A 14,867-nucleotide genomic window follows, 5' to 3' on the forward strand; every position below is an offset into this window, starting at 1 on the left:
GTTGCCCCCAGAGTGGGGGATAGGAGGAGGGGAGAGGTGGGAGGAAGAGAGAAACCTGTGGGGGTGATGGATTTGTTCATTACCTGGGCTATGGTGATGGTCCTTCAGGTAAATGAATGTGCCAAAACTCATCAAATTGCACACTTTAAATATTATTCTATGTCAATTAAAGCTATAAAAAAGAAATAAAATAAGAAGGGGCTTTGCATTAACTAATGGTGATCATATACCTTGAGCTAAAGGATATAATTAACCCAACTCTCTGTGCTTGAAATTAAAAACTAAAAACAACAACAACAACAACAACAAAATAAAGCAAAAAAGAAAGCTTAGATGGGTAAATTATTTGTCCATGCCTCACAGCTGGGGTGGACTTCTAGACTATAACCATTATACTCTGTGGCTCAGGGCTTGGACTAGTTTGAAGTGCTCTACAGAAATCTGTATTGGTGAGGAAAGAAGTGACCACACTCACCTAACCTTTAGGGGGCGCCTCTGGGAAAGGAACTGAGCACTCAGATATGGGGTACAAGGCCCTGAGCTCTAGACTCTCCCCATCCAGTTGGGGAGAGAGACTCTTGGACAGATGGTCACAATGCTGGGTGAAGTCAGGGAAGGCTTCCTGTAGGAGGCGATGCTTGTGTTCCAATAAGTGCTTAACCCAGAGTAAACACTCACTGAATGTTATCTATTTATTTTTACTATTCCCCATGATCTTAGAGAGAGGAGAGTGGAAAGGAAGATGGCATTCCAGACAGAGGGAAGTGTACCATCGAAGGCAGGTGAGCATGTTGGGGAGTCACAGATGATTTGGTTTGGCTGTGACTGGGGAGTGGAGCAAAGTACCAGAGAAGTCTTTTCAAGGCTGGTTGACATTCCTCTGAAAGTGAGCCTCCCATAGGACATGGGGGCGTGGGATAGTTCAAGGCCGGCTGTGATGGAGGGGTCAGAGAACACTGGGTGGCTCCCCTAATTCTGCAGCTTGGCTTGGAGCTTCGCATGGTTGACCAGGAATCTGAAGAGCAACCTTGGTAGGTGCCCCCATCCTCAGCCCCGTGCAGTCTAATCTTCAGACGGCTTTAGTCCATCAAGAAGGGGTGTCCTCACTGAGCTTCCCGCCTGCCTGACACGTGGGAGGAAATAACAAATGTTAGGCCCGCTCCTGCCGCCTTCCTTTCCCCAGATGAGCGTAGACTGTGCCCAGTACCTACCCATGGGGCCACTGTCCATACAAGGCCTTGACCAGAACGTGGGCAGGCGGGCCTGGGCTGGGCCAGGTGGACCCTGAGTCTAGAAAGGGTCAGGCAAAGGCTACAGGGACCCGTAGCCCGTTGGTTGGGTGGACGGCGGCGGGGGGGGGGGGGGGGGGGGGCTGTTTCTGATTCTCCGCCATGAAAAAGCCCCATTGTAGGGTCTTCGGGGGAGAATATATTTATTTTGTTTCCTGAGCTGTGTGAACAGTGCACTGTGCTGCCTGGGTTGAGAGGGCTCTGTGTGGCTGGGGAGGGATTACATCCCCCTCCTGGGTGGCGTGCTATGAAAAGGCCTCATTCAGCCAGGCCTGGCTGCCCACCGGCAGCCCAAGCTCCTGCGCTGTCCCCGGGGGCGGCCTGCTGTCCCTCCCTCTCTCCCGGAGGTACCGGCTTGGGGCTGGGTGTGGCGGTAAGGGGGGAGAGGCAGCCAATTTAGGGCCAGTCCCTGAGGGGCTCCAGCTCACCCTCAGGTAGGGTCCCTCCATTGCACCCCTCAGGGTGGAGCTGGCCGAGGGAGTGGGGCTGGGACACAGGAGCCATGTGGTCCCTGTCTTGACCGGAGATGTAACTTACCTCTGAGGGAAGCGTCACATCCAGTCGTAGAGATTTGCTGAAAGAGACCTTCAGCATACGACTTTAAATTCGTGTTCCTCCCTGGGCCACATTGCCAAGGGGGCCTCTGAATGTTTATATAATTTCTATGATTATTTTGTGAATAGCACGATTATGTTGCATTCTGTTTGGGGTGTGTGTATGTGTGTGTAAAGAGTGTTAATTTGTTCACAGGAAATGTTTTCAACACACCTCAATTTTTGTAACCCTGTTTGGTGTTTCTTTCCTTTTCAGTACACTGGGAGCCTCAGTCACTGGAAGTGAATCTGGGAGTCTGGACCTCTGAGGGCCCTTGGCAAAGAGAGCCTGCATCCTGAGCACATCTGGACACGAGGGGTGAGGTGAGCAGGCAGGGAGCCTGAGTCCCCGCAGCCACGGGGGCCGAGGGTGGAAGGACTGCCTCCGGCCAGCCACCCCTGTGAGTAGGCAGAGAGGCTGGGAAGAGGGTCCTTCTGTGAAATTGGCTGGCTCCCCAGGCGATCAGGCCCCTGGTGGGGAACGTGAAGTTCAAGTCTTTGCGGGGCTGTTCCCTGCCTCTCCCCGCTGTGCTAGGCTCCCAGGCCGAGTGTGGGCTGCCTCTCACTGGATATGCTCCCCACCCTGCTCAGACGCCCACCCCAGTTCTCTACTGCTATTCTGGGCTCACACCATCCACCTGACTCCACTAGAAAAACCTATCTTACTCAAAGTGTGAGGGGCAGAACCCAGAACGTGGGGTCTTATCTCAGCAGAGGGTGGCTTGTTGTCACTATCCTGCCTATTGGACTGGCCCTCTGCCTTCTAGTTCCAGCTCTGGCTCTGCTTCACTGAGTGACCTTGGGAAGTCACTGAGCCTTGGTCTTCCCATCTGTACAAGGGGGGATTGTATTGGTTGGTCGCTGAGGGCCCTTGAAGGTCCAATTTTCTGTCGGTCTAGAAATCTGGATGCAGGTGTACTGCGGTCAGACTGAAAATATCTTTACGTGGGTACCTGGGAGGTCATGCCTGGGTCCTAGCCACTCTGTGCCCCAGCACTGCCCCAAAGGGGCATTTGCATCCATGGACATTTGCATCCATGCTGTTGGGGAGGTTAAAGATGTTTGACTAATACACAGCCCCCCCATTACTCCCCCTCTTTGCAAACCAACATAGAAGAGGGCTTGAGAGTGGCATTTGGAGCAGTAGTGGGTGGTGGAGAAATGAAGCTAGGGAGGGAGGGAGTTGAGAATGGGCTGTACTAGAGGGGTCACTGCTCAGCTCCGGGGAGCACTGAGCTCCCAGCTGCCTATCCTAAAATAGGCTCTGATTTCAGGTTATGGCCCATTGTGCCCCTGGAGAGGCTCTCCTCTCAGAGGAGTAAGAGGGCCATTTGCTCTCCAGCAAGACTTCCTGATGGGGAGGCATCTCTGTGTGCTAGGGTGGCCCTGCACATGCTCTTGGCCTTGGTCTTGTACTCAAGGGTAAAAAGAAGTTGAGGGGAGCAACTGTGAGAGGCCAGGACCACCCAGGCTGGGCATGGTTTAAATGCTGGAGGGATGCATATACCCACAACACTAGCTGCGATATGACATTACCATGAGCTTGCAGGGCAGGGATCTGTCTTCCCTAAAACATGACCTAGTCATCCCAGAGTAAGCTAGGATGTTCTCAAAGGATGAAGGATGGATTCATGGATGGATGGATGGATGGATGGATAAAATTAAACTGATTTGAGAGAGGAATTTCTGATAACTTTCTGTAGATGATTCTTTTATTTAACTAGAGAGGAAAACAATTTTATCTCAATGTTTTGGGCCTGATGAACTAAGAGAATGAGTCTGGAAGCGAGGGCTGCTGGTTAGGGCTGTGGAAAGGAGATGGATGTTTGGCATGGAGGAGAGTGGGGATCAGGCAAGGATGGCTTGATTTGAGACCTGTTGAGTTTGAAGCAACAGAAGGAGACCCAAGTGGAACAAGGGATACTTGTCAAGGTGGGGATGTAGATTTGGAAACTTCATACATAGAGATGATAGCAGAGGTTCTATGAATAAGTCAGTCCTCAAAGGAGAGACATTTTGGCAAAATATGAAGAATGAAGAACCTTAGGAAGCTTGAATTAATCTCCCTTGGTTTATAAATGGGCAAACTAGGCTCCAGAATTTGTCATTCATCCACCTGGCCATCTATCCATCCATCCACTCAACAAATGTGTCTATCCAGAAGCTATAATGTACAAGGTAATAATCCTGAAAGTGTTCATGGTTAAGGGATTGACAAGGGATAACCAGCAAAGGGGCACTGGAGAGAGAAGCATCTGGGAATCAAGGGAGGAGGGTGTTTCAGGAAAGTCAATAACATCCAATCTTGTGGAGCTCAAAGAGCAGGAAAGCTGCAGAAAAAAGTTGGATTTGCTCTCTGGTGGATCTTGGGAGAGAAATTTGGTAAACTGTTGGCAAGGGGGAGTCATGAATGAAGGGGCTAAGGAGGGATTGTCTATGCTTCTGGAAGATGGACAGGAATGGTTTTTGTCTCTAGCTTCTGCATCATGCTTTTCAGTGGTGAAGTATTACTTCTGTGCAACCAGTACATTCACCAATTAGACATATTGCTTGAAATGTCTAAATAGGATTCCATCAGGACAGAGTCCTCTGAAAGAAAACAGATACTCTATCGCCTACCATCTAGTCATTTACTAGTGATAGCACATGCTTTGGGAAAAGCCCTGTGCCAGATGTCAGAAGACCTGGTTTCTAGTCCTGGCTCTGATACCAACCAACTGGATTACCTTGGCCAGATCATTCACTAAGGGCTCTTTATCCATACACTCCTTATCTGATATTGCTGTTCACTTTATACTCCCCCCAAATATATTACCTTGCAAATTGTGGCTGCTAAATAAATACATTTGTTGTGTGGATGGACGGAAGGATGGATGGCTAGGTGGATGAGCTATAAATTCTGAAGCTCATTTTGCACATCTATAAACCAAGGGACATCAGTGACATCAATTTAAGCTTCGTGAGATTCCTTCCACCTCCAATCATCTATGACTATGCTTCTTTTTAAATCACAAGCAGAGTTCTTCCAAAGTTGCTTAGAGCTAGCACACCTGGGCCAGCTAAACTTTTGTAGATTATTCCATGTAATCTCCTTGAGGTTAGAGACTGGGCCATCTATTGTCATAGCTCCAAAGCCTTTCTTCTATGATTAGAGATCGGATCTTAGAAGACTGATACTAAATGTTCATTGAAGGAAAAATAGATCACTTCCAACTATACTCTGATTCTCTAGAGACACATTTAAGGATAATGTAGCATGTGGTTCTTATGGTAGAAAACATGCCATAGTGTTTGCCAACTACTCAAAGATGGTCCTTGATGACATGTCCCTGTAGCCAGTTTCTGGTGAGACATCTGCATGTGGCTTTGCAGGTTCAGGTTTGGGCTTGTCCCTACATCTGTCAGTCCATCAACACAGAATCCTGGAGCATCAGCACAGAATCCTAGCCACAGTGTAAAAGGGAAGCTGACAGCTTAGAAAGCATCCAGAGGTGACTGGCCAGGAGGGTGAAGGGTCTGGAAATGACTGAAAATAAGGAGTGGTTAAAAGAACCACGGGTATTATCAAGAAGAGAAGACAACATGGTAGCTGCTGCGAATGGTGTTGTCCAAGCTAACTAGGACTAGAGTTGGTACTTTTTTCTCTGCATGGGCCTCCTGAGAGCCGACCTGCGACGGGCGGATGAAAGTTACAGGGAGGCTGATTTCAGCTCATTCTAAGAACTTCAGAAGATTTTTTTCAACCGAGTTATAAGAATATAGAACTGACTGCCCAGGGAAACAGAGAGTGGGTGACAATTGCCAAGGATGGAGGAAATCAGATTGCCATAGGCTGGGTGGTTATACCAGGTGACTTCTCGTGCTTCTTTCAGTATGGAGATTCTGGGATTCTAAAGAACTGGAATGGAGTAAAGAGGAAGCTCTTTGCTTTGTTAGTTTAGAAACCATCTGCCGGTCTCTGCTGTGCTTCATCTTATTCCCAGCTGATCTCCTGTAAACACAGTTCTCTATTCAGAGGTTCTGGTCTCCCAACTGAAATGATTATAAACCTCTCTACTCTCTCTAAAAAAAAAGATCCTTTTCTGTTCCAAATAAAGAGCTTAGAAGGTCTCAGGGAGAGTGTACCTACATGGAGAAATCCCATAAGAAATAATTAAATAATTAAGTAAACAAACATAAACCTCCAAGCCAAAATTTTATAGCAGTGAAGGCCACACACCCCCAAACTCAGATTGTCTGGCTGTGCAGAACAGAGGTTTCGTTTTTCTTCAGTATCTCTCCAGGGGTGATGGATTTGCCTGACCCAAGATTGGACCTCTTAAATTCAGTTCTGGGCATGGGTAGGTGGGAAACCCTCTGAAGCTCACACCACCTGAAGGTGGTCAGAGAGGGAGAAATTGGTCTTCATGGCAACTAGGGGTCCCAAGCATAAACAACTTTTTTTTCCCACCTGGAGCCAAGTCTTCAAAAAGTGACTCAGCCTGAGGTTTGCAGATCGGGGACCTCCTATCTGGTGGTTGGTGATGTCAGTGGAGCCTCTGATGGAGAGATTTTCTTGGAATTATTCAGAGAATGGCCCACAAAATAGAAATTAATCTATCAGCTGCAAGGCCTGAAATAAAAACTGATTCACAACCACTGTATTTGTGACAACACCATTGCCAACCAGAAGCAGCCCTTGGCTCCCCCACCCAGGGCTCAGTTAGAATTTTTTTCACAGTAGCATAAACTGTCAGAGCCAGAATGGTTCTTCGGGATCATTCAACCCCCTCATTTGACAGATGAGGTTTCGTTTGAAACTTAGTTCCAAGCAGGACTGGCATCCAACAGGAAAGCATTAACATTTTCCAGAAGCAGCCTTTGCCTCCCAGCTGAAGGCTACTTTAACACGAAAGTCCACATCTTGTTTCAATTACCTTGGGTAATCTGGGCACAATTACTGGAAAATGGGCGAGTGAGGAGGAGGAAGTGATGTCACTGGAGACCCCAGGTAGAAGCCTGTGATGTGTCGACAGTCATAAAGTGAGCCCTCATTTGTGTGTTTAGTGATGGAGGGAGGAGTGGGGCTGCTGCTTCTGGAATAGCTGGTTTTCGGTGGCAGCTACTGGTCATCAGGGGCCACTATGGGAGAGGCACCTGAGTGCCAGGGCTCAGGTAGAGGTAGGAGCTTCTGTCTCCACCAAGCTGGGTACCAGATGCAAGGGCGCCACCTACTGGCTGAGGAGATCAAGGGGCTCTGTTTGCATCCACTGTGGGCAAAGAAACTGTATTGAGCTAAAAGTGCTGGGCTGCTTCTCCAGGACTTTGAACTGTTTGAAGAGGAGCCTTTTCTCCAGCTGCATCCCCAGCACCTTCCCCCCTCCACCAACCTCAGCTCCTCCACCTGCTGCATCTTGCAGGGGAACTAGGTTCCCCCACACTGACCAGGTGTCACAGAGGAGGGACCACAATTCCCTGGGTCATGGGCTCTCTATGAACTCACAGAAGGCCCTGCCTGCATGAGTTTCTCTTCTGTGTGTGTGTGTGTGTGTGTGGCTTTTGGGGGAAGGGAGGGTGGAATGAGGGAGGTTGTGTTGTGCTGACAATGCAGGTCTGTTCTGAAGCCCAGAGGAAAAAATTAGTACAAACTTAAAGAAAGACAATTTTGGCGTTTCCAAGAATGCTTAAATAACTGCTGCTGCTGCTATTCTGGCCCTTAGATTGTTGGTTTGTTTGAGTAATAGCTCTGGCCTGAGTCCTTTATACCACACTATGTCCTGGAGGGCAGGCTGGCTCTGTCATGTCTGTAAGGATTTCCCCAGGGTATGTGGTGCTCTGAGGGTCTCCATGGTGATGCAAAGGAGAGGTACATTGGGCTACAAGGAGAGATAGTGAAGATGGTGTTTTGCTGTCCAGGGACACTCCTCGGAGCTCACAGTTCATAGCATTTCAGACAGGTAGAGGCTTTCACAGGGCTGCCTCTGTTCCACTCCAGGCCCCTCCTGCATGGGGAAGGTTGGCTCCAGGCCTGCATCCCTTCTGGGTCAGAAGACACCTACTGTGCTGCCTCAGGGCCACTCGGACCCTGGAATTCCCCCAGCCATCTCCACTCTGCAGCCCCTGCCCCCGCCCCTGTCCCAGGTGTATCCTCAGGGCTGTCACCTCTCAGGGGTCCAGCTGGTGCCTCCTCTTTCAGCTCCTGCCCTTCAAAGGGGGCCGATCATCTATCCGTGCTCCACCCCCTCCCTGGGATGCCCTGAAAGGCTCCACATCAGCGTCCAGACACAGCATCCTTGTTCACTTCCAATCCCTTCTTCCCAGCTTGGAAGCTGCTACCCAGTCTCCCAGGCTGGAAAAATCCTCGCTCAGGTAGGACTGCTCCTAGATCTTTCCAGACTCGTACCTGGATGGCAGCTTTGGAGCTTAAAAGCCAAAGCTTATGTTAATTTCTTCTGTGGTTCCTCCATGACGCTCCACCTTGGAGTCATGCTGGGTTGGTGTCTCCCTTCCCAAATGGGGAAGAGTCACGTGTTAAGGCAAAATTGGGCTGGAAGGAAATTGGGAGGAAAAGTTAAAGCAGGTCCTGCTTCCCAAATCATCTTGTCTCCACGGCCTTGCTCTCACCCCGTGGCTCCTCCCTGTTCACCCCTGATGCTGCCCTCCTCCGGGTGGGGCTGTGTCACCTCAGATGGCAGCTGCTTCTAGTGATGGCTGCGGGGAGGAAAGGCGGGGACATGTGTCTCTTCAGGGTGCTGTGGAAGGAGGCCATGGCCCTGAAGGCATGTCCTGGCTCCCAGAGCACTAAGCTTTGGTCCTGGGCTCCCACCCACGGGTGCTGCTGAAATGCTGGGCTGCAGAGCAAAGTGCTCAAAGCCACAGCTTTGGCATTTTTATCTGGGGCTCCTACTTCCTGGTCTTGCCACCTTAGGAAGGACTTAATTCCCCCAGCCTTAGTTTTCTCATCTGTAAAATGGGTTTAGCAGTACAATCCACAGTCCCTTTTCTGAAATCCTTGGGGTCAGACATGCTCCAGAATTCAGAATTTTTCAGCTTCAATCATGTAGCATGGTGCATCTACTCTTTAGGACATAACACCCCACTGGGGTCTGAAAGCACCTTGTAATCAAACACATTAGTGTTTTTGCCACTGAACTTTTGAGCATTCACACTATGTAAAATAAAAAGCATAAATTTCTCATGTCTGTTCAGTTCAAATTTTGTTACCAAACAATTTAAAAAAAAATTCTTGTTCAATTTTCAGAACCTTGAAGGGTTGGGGTTGCAGATAAGGGTCAGGCTACCCCTGTGTCTCTGTAGATAATGGCACGCAGCACAAAGGGTAAAAAATGTTCATGGTTTGAGGGCAGACCCAACCCAGCTGTGAGATATGACAAGTCTCCTGACAAGGCCAAGGGTGATGGGTGGGGAGAATCATTCTGGAGCAGCTGTGCCTCTACCCAAGTGTGTGGATGATTGGTTTGAACTCCAGAGATCTTGAGCCTCAGCTGTCACAGACCCCTGAGCCTTTCCAGACATTTGATTAATCTGCCTCTGGAGCCGGATCTTTTTCTGGTGGGTCCTCGGTGAAGACCACTGCCATGTTGGTGGCAGTGACTGGTAGGACCAGAGCGACCATCACATAATCGTCCTCAGGCCTGGGCTCCCGGAGCATTATGGGTTGCTTCCTCCGACGGCTGCAGCTGTTCTCTACCTGTGTGGCCTTCTCGCTAGGGGCCAGCGTGGGCACCTGGAGAGGGGCCATAGGTAACTGGTCCATGTTTATCTGGTGCTTCTGCTTCGTCATGACCCTCCTCATCCTCATAGTCGAGTTATGTGAGCTCGAGGATCACTTCCCCTTCTCCTGGGACAACTTTCTCATCACCTACAACTGCTACTCTGCCCTCCTCTGCCTCTCAGCCTCCATCATCTACCCCACCACTTACATTCAGTTCTTGCCCGACAGTGGCTACCGGGACCGCACCATCATCGCCACTGCGTTCTCCTGCATCGCTTTTGTGGCTTATGCCTCCGAAGTGGCCTGGACCAGGGCCCAGACCAACATGATCACAGGCTATATGGCCACCATGCCTGGCCTGCTCAAGGGGCTGGAGACCATTGTGGCCGGTGTCATCTTTGTCTTCCTCAGCAACCCCTCCCTGTACCTGCACCAGCCGGCCCTGAAGTGGTGCGTGGCCGTGTACTCCATCTGCTTCCTCCTGTCATCTGTGGTCATCCTGCTGAATCTGGGCAAGTGTGACAACAGGCTACCTGTCCCCTTCCCCGTTTTCCAGGCTGTGCTCACCCTGCTCTCCACCCTCCTCTACGCCACTGCTCTGGTCCTCTGGCCGCTCTACCAGTTCAACCAGAAGTTCAGCGGGCAGCCCCAGCGGTTCAGTGACAAGAGCTGCAGCGATAGAGTCACCTCCTTGGTGTGCACCTGGGACCAACGACTGGCTGTGGCCAGTCTGACAGCCATCAACCTGCTGATTTATGTGACTGACCTGGTGTTCTTGGCTCAACTGGATTTTGTCACGGGCTGAGGCTTCGCCCAGCGGCTCCTGATTCCTCTTCTCACCTGAAGTTCATTATCGAGTTCTGATGTCCTCTGATGTCCTCTTCCTGTCCCCTCTCTCCCCTCTCACATCCTTCCCCATTCATCTCACTCTCTTTTCTGCTTCCTTCCCTCCTTCTGCTCTGTCTCCTTCCTGTTGTCTGTGGGGCCCACACCCTGTCTTGCCCCTTTTTCTTGCTGCTCTCATCTTTTCTATATTTTCTGCTTTCTTGGCCCTTTTCTGGTCGTCCTTTGTTTTCTCCTCTCCTGGGTCCTGACCACCTCTTCCCATTTTCCTTCTTCTGATTCATCAGGACCCTGAGATTTCTTCCTTCTCTGCCCACCGCCCCCTCCCTCCTGCTAAGGTGCTGACTCCACATCACACAGCCCTCCGTGCAGCTGTTCACACCCTGGGCCTCCAGAGGGGCCTCCTTGCCGAAGCAGGCCTGTCCCCCTGGCGTGCCTAATTAGTGTGTGTGGAGGGGTTTGGGGTGTGTGGGTGAGTAAGTAGAGATTGGGCCCCACTTCCTACCTGTGGAGAGGGTGTACAGTACACTTCCCCTTTATTTAAAAAAAATCTCTAGGGGTCAATAATTTCCAGTGGTCCAGAGGCTTAAAGCAGAGACGCTGGGTCCCTAGGCCCCAGCTGGTGCCCAGCCCCGCCTGACATTGGCTCCAGAATTTTTCCAGGCTCACTAAACCCCACCCGCTAGAGGCCGTCTTAAAGGAAGCAAGGGCTGAATGCCTTCCATCTGAGCTGCTCTCTGGGGAATCAGAAAGCAGCCGGCAGAGAGCCCCAGGGTCCTGAAGACCACTGTCTGCAGTGCTGGTGAGGGGCAGCCACGCGGCCCTCCTGCCTCCGTGCTCACAGCAGCACGTCCTGCCTCTGCAGGGGGAGGCACATGGCCACTGCCTGCTGTAAAGCTGCTGTTAGCCTGGAATTTCTTCTTCTTTTTTTTTTTTTTTCTGGTCAGGAGGGCAAAAATTACTCAATGACCCTGTTCTTAGAGGTAGAGTTTCTTTTATATTTTGTGGAGGAAGGTGGGTTGAACCTGTGGGGATTTCAGCTGCTGTAGTCAAAGGAATTGCAGTGCTTGAGTGTGTGGTGCATACACGTGTGTTTCCGTATGTCAGTGGCTTTTTGCTGCTGCTTTCTGCTTCTATAGGACTCATGCATAAAGTGACCTATATAAATGTAGAAATACATACATATATATATATATATATACTTTTTTTAAAATTACCTGGAGCTTCTGGTCCCCATCAGCTCCTGCTGTCCATCATAGAGAGAAATCTTGTCCTTTCATCCACATCCACAATGTTCTTTTTTAAAAACCTCAATACAAAGATAAAAGAAAAAAAGAAAACAAAAATGAAGCTAACAAAACCCACAGATCCTAACTGCCACAAATTTGACTAGAAATCAGAAGCAGCCTAGCTCTTAAAGGGACCCTGCCAAGCATCTGGATGCCTCTCTGTAAAGGTGTGTGCTTTGCGCTTGCTAAGTGTGTGTGGTTGTGTGTGTGTGTCAGTGGGCAGGCGTGCATTAAGAGCAGCAGCCCTTTATGTAACTGCTGGTGGGGAAGTCACCCCAAGCCTTCTTCCTCTCCTGTTGTCAGCCACAAAGGCTCAGAGCCCAGCATTCTAGTGTCCCCAGGGCCAGAGGGGCCAGGCCAGCAGAGCTGTGGGGGAGGGGCAGGGGAAGGCCCCCCACTGCTGCCACTCACTCTTGTACTGGGACGAAGCACGAGGCAGGCAAGTCTCAAGAAGAAATGAAATAAAATTCATTTTTTAAGACAAGACAAGAAAAACTTATTTGGCCAAATTCACTTAAAGCTGGGTTAAATAGTTTAACAGATTTCTTTATTGCAGGACTTCTTAGGACCTTGAATAGATTGGTATGCATTAAAAAATTACCCAAAGAGGTATACAGCAGTAAGTGATTCCCAAACTTCTGTGATCAGAGACCTCTTTTTTTCCTGAAACATAGGACTAGTGTTCTATGCAATACCCTTTGGGAACCATCAGTCACATCTTTCCCCAGACTGGTTCAACATTTTGACTTGAAAGGCTCTAACAAAATCACCTCCTATAGTGGTCCATCTCATTTGGGGCAGCCTTCATTTCTTAGGCGGGGTGCAAAGCCCACTTGCCCTGCTCTCTGGACTTGCACAGAGAATTCCAATCCCTGTTCAGCTGGAGAGTTCTCTGAAGTGTTCTCAAGTGTCTCTGGGTATCCTCTGTTCATGTGCTCTAGACTGAATGTCTCTGCATTAAGCCAGGTGCTCCTTCAGGGCAGGAACTGGGCTTTACTGTGAGATCTGCAGTGTACAACACACAGTAAACATGTGGCGAATAGTTGTTTGGAAGAGAAATGAATAGCGCCTTCTCAGTTTTCTCACGCACGCTTCAACTGTGCCCCCATCTCCAGACCTTCCACCCTCATAGCTGCCTGTGTGGATGAGCTTGGAGTCACACTTGGTGGCTCACACGTTTCCTGTGACATTCAGTCTCCAGTGCTCATTGCTCCTTGGACACTTGACTCTCCGGATGCTACAGCTCTCTTATACGTAATCTCACGATGACACCCTGATCCCTCCCAAGGCCTTTGCACAACCTGTTCCCTCTGCCTGGGAAGTGGCCACGTCTTTGTCAGTCTTCAGATCTCTGCTGAAATGTCACCTGCGTGGAAACATCTTCCAAAAGAGCTTCTGCCCATCATGCTCTGTCCAAAGACCCTGTTTGTTTTCTTCATTGTGCTGGTCCCTCCCTGAAGCTTTCTTGTTAGATTATTTCCCAAGTTTATGGGTTTGTCATCTGACACCCCCACTGGAGGCTCCCTGTGGACGTAGGTCTAGTTTCTGCCATCACCTCTGGGCTTCCGGGTCAAGTCAGTCCTGGGCATGGTGTGGACGTAGTATATTTTGGATAAGTGAACAACTGAAATCTAATCATTGGGGAAAGAGGGTGTTCTTATCACATGCACACAAAATGATAATTATTACAATAAAGGGGGTGGGAGGAAACTTTGGGTAGTGACGGACAAGTTTATGGCCTTGATAATGGTGATGGTTTCATGGGTGTATATTTATCCCCAAACTCATAGGGTTGTATATATTAAATGTTTACATATGTTTACATGTCAAATATACATCAATAAATTTTTTTTAAATAAAGTGTAGTTAAAAGTGCTACACAGTAACATGGGAAAGTGAGTAGAATATTTAAAAGACAAATCACATGTATTACAATTATCATAACATAAAAATCAGTTTTTATGTGGCCATAAATTACAAAGAAATACGTGTGTGTATTACTAAGAAAAAAAAAAAAACATCAATCATGGAAGGCTTGTCATCCAAGACAACACAGACTCTCCTTCCACATTTCATCATAAACGCTTCTGTCACTGTTTAGTCAAACTCCCAGGGGCAGAGCCAGGCGTTGAGTTGCTGACCTTCTAACAGAGGCTGATTCATGAGGAGCTGCCTCTGGCTGCCTGGTCAGCTCTGTGCCGTCGGGCCTGGGAAAGACCCTTGTCATGTTTCACTGTGTGGTCATTCACCGGGATGGGCTTGCCTGGCTGAGAACTTTAATTTCTTAAAAAAAAATTAAAACCCTCTTGAACACACAAGCCAAGCATCCAGGTGCAGGTGGCAAGGATGAGCACATTTATCGGAGGCTCCTCAAGGAGACACAGAGGCCGGACCCCAGGCTGCCTCTCTGATGCTCCAGCTGGTGTACCCCTTTCTTAGCCTCCCTTCCCAAAGCACTCAGTGCACAGAGGGAGCAGGGGTGCTGGGAGCACCTGGGATGGGGTGTGAGGTGTGAAGGGAGCAGGAGGGAGAGGTGAGGTTACAGCTGCCCTTGGGGGCATCAAATGTCTGGCACTCTTGGCCCCTTCCGTCATCAAGACCAGTGGAATGTTTGAGCCCTAAATATTTCATAAATCTGCCCTCGCCCTCCCGCTCGGAAGTGTCTTTGCTCAAGGCCCATCATTACACACTTCAACTGTGAGATTAGCCTCCAAACCGGCCACCCAGCTTCTTGGCCTGCATTCTGTTTCCCTCCTAAAAGCTAGAGTGTCAGTTCCAAAGTGGGCATGTGACTAATCAGCCCTCCTTAGAGAATGTCAGTGAGGCATCATCACTTACAGATAAAATCCAGCTTCTTTCTCTAATGCTCAGGCCCATCCACAATGGGCCCTGTCTGCTGCTCCTGCCACCTCCCTTTCTCACCTCTCTTCCTCCCTGCCTCACCTGCTGTGCTCAGTTAAGACCCAGGAGCTTGTGGAGACCTGCCCACACCAGGCTGCTTCACAGAAATGTCAGTGTGGGAGCCATGGCAGATGGAGCTGGTGGAATCCAGGAAGGCTTCCTGGGGGAGGTGATTAAGAGTCAAGACTTAAAGGACAAATAAAGGTTAACAAGGCAAAGAAGAGAGGAAGGGTTTTGG

The 14,867-nt window shown here is 49.4% G+C and overlaps 1 pseudogene; it reads left to right on the top strand.

Moving 5' to 3' along the window:
• The first annotated feature begins 9,459 nt into the window (after positions 1 to 9,459).
• On the top strand, positions 9,460 to 10,401 carry LOC130846236 (myeloid-associated differentiation marker-like; annotated as a pseudogene).
• Positions 10,402 to 14,867: the final 4,466 nt, after the last annotated feature.

The sequence above is a fragment of the Hippopotamus amphibius genome, chromosome 2 (genome assembly GCF_030028045.1).
Source record: "Hippopotamus amphibius kiboko isolate mHipAmp2 chromosome 2, mHipAmp2.hap2, whole genome shotgun sequence".
Classification (NCBI taxonomy): domain Eukaryota; kingdom Metazoa; phylum Chordata; class Mammalia; order Artiodactyla; family Hippopotamidae; genus Hippopotamus; species Hippopotamus amphibius.